Source organism: Orycteropus afer, unplaced genomic scaffold (assembly GCF_000298275.1).
Source record: "Orycteropus afer afer isolate SDZICR_OR568_19922 unplaced genomic scaffold, OryAfe1.0 scaffold00379, whole genome shotgun sequence".
NCBI classification, from domain to species: domain Eukaryota; kingdom Metazoa; phylum Chordata; class Mammalia; order Tubulidentata; family Orycteropodidae; genus Orycteropus; species Orycteropus afer.
Window position 1 is genome coordinate 625,248 of NW_006921966.1, and position 1,859 is coordinate 627,106.

The window sequence follows — 1,859 nt, forward strand, 5'->3', positions numbered from 1 at the left end:
ATCCAATTCATAGTGACCCCTCCTTGGGTTTCTGAGGCAGTATCACTATGGAAGTAGATTGCCCAACCTTCCTTCCAAGAAGTGGCTAGTGGGTTTGAACTGCTAGCCTTCTGGTTAATAGTTAAGTCTCTTAGGCACTATGCCACCAGAGCTACCAGAACAGACATATGTCAGGAAATAAAACAAGCATCAATAAATTTAAAAAAAACATGAAATACTACAAAGCATCTTCTCAGACCACAATGCTATAAAGTTAGAAATCAACAATAGCAAGATCAAGGAAAAAAAAATCAAATGTGAAGATTTAATAATACATTTCTCAAAAAGTACTTGGTAGCAGAATAAATAAAGTGTGAAATAAAAAAATTTCTGGAAACAAACAAGAATGAAGACACAACTTTCCAAAACTTATGGAACACAGCAAAAGCAGTACTCAGAGGCCAATTTATAGCAATAAATGCACATACCAACCATAGGAGAGAATAAAAATCAATACTGTAAATCACAACTCCAACAATTACAAAAAGAGCAACAAAACAAACCTATAGTATCCAGAAGTAAGGAAATAATAAAGATCATAGCAGAAATAAATGAAACAGAAAACAAAAAAATCAATAGAGAAAATCAACAAAACAAGAAGGTAGTTCTTTGAAAAGATTAACAAAATTGACAAACCACTGGCAAATATAACAAAAGAAAAGAAAGAGAATATGCAAATAGCACAAATAATAAATGAAAAGGGCAATATCACAACAGAACTAACTGAAATAAAAACAGTATTGACAGAATATTATAAAGAACTATTCTCCAACAGATTCGAGAACCTAGAAGAGATGGACAAGTTTCTAGAAACACAAGACTTACCTAAACTATCTCAGTCAGAGATAGAAGACTTGAACAGACCAATAACAAAAGAAGAAATTGAGCAGGTTATAAAAAGTTTCCCACAAGAAAAAGTCCTGGCCCAGATAGCTTCACTGGATAATTTTACCAAACATTCAGGGTAGAGTTGACACCTATACTACTCAAACTATTCCAGAACATAGAAAAATATGGAATACTCCCAAATTCATTCTATGAAACAAGCATAGCACTGATACTAAAACCAGGGAAAGACACCACTAAAAAGGAAAACTACAGACCAATATCTCTCATGAATATAGATGCAAAAATCTTCAACAAAATCCTAGCCAACAGAATCTAACAACATATTAAAAAAAAGTTAATATATCCTGACAAAGTGAGGTTCCTACCTCATCTACAAGGATGGTTCAACATCAGAAAAACAATCAATATAATCCACCACATAAAGAAAATAAAAGACTAAATGATCATATCAATCCACACAGAAAAGACATTCGATAAAAGCCAACATCCGTTCCTGTTCAGAACTCTCAGAAAAATAGGGATAGAAGAGAAATTCCTCAACATAATAAAGGGCATATATGCCAAGCCAACAGCTAACATTATTGTTAATGGAGAAAGACTAAAGCATTCCCCTTGCAACAGGAACCAGACAAGGATGCCCCCTATCATCACTTCTATGTAACATTGCATTGGAAGTCCTAGCCAGGGTAATAAGGCAAGAAAGAGAATTAAAAGGCATCCAAATTGGCAAAGAGAAAGTAAAGCTATCTCTTTTTGCAGATGACCTGATCCTATACATAGAAAACCCAAGAGTTTCAGCAAAAAGTTACTGGAACTAATAGAGAGGTTTAGTAAAGTGGCAAGATACAAGGTCAACATACAAAAATCAGTTGGATTCCTCTACATCAACAAAGAGCCTCTGAAAAGAAAATAAGGAAAATAATGCCATTTACAATAGCTAGCAAAAAGATAAAATATCTAAGAATAAATCT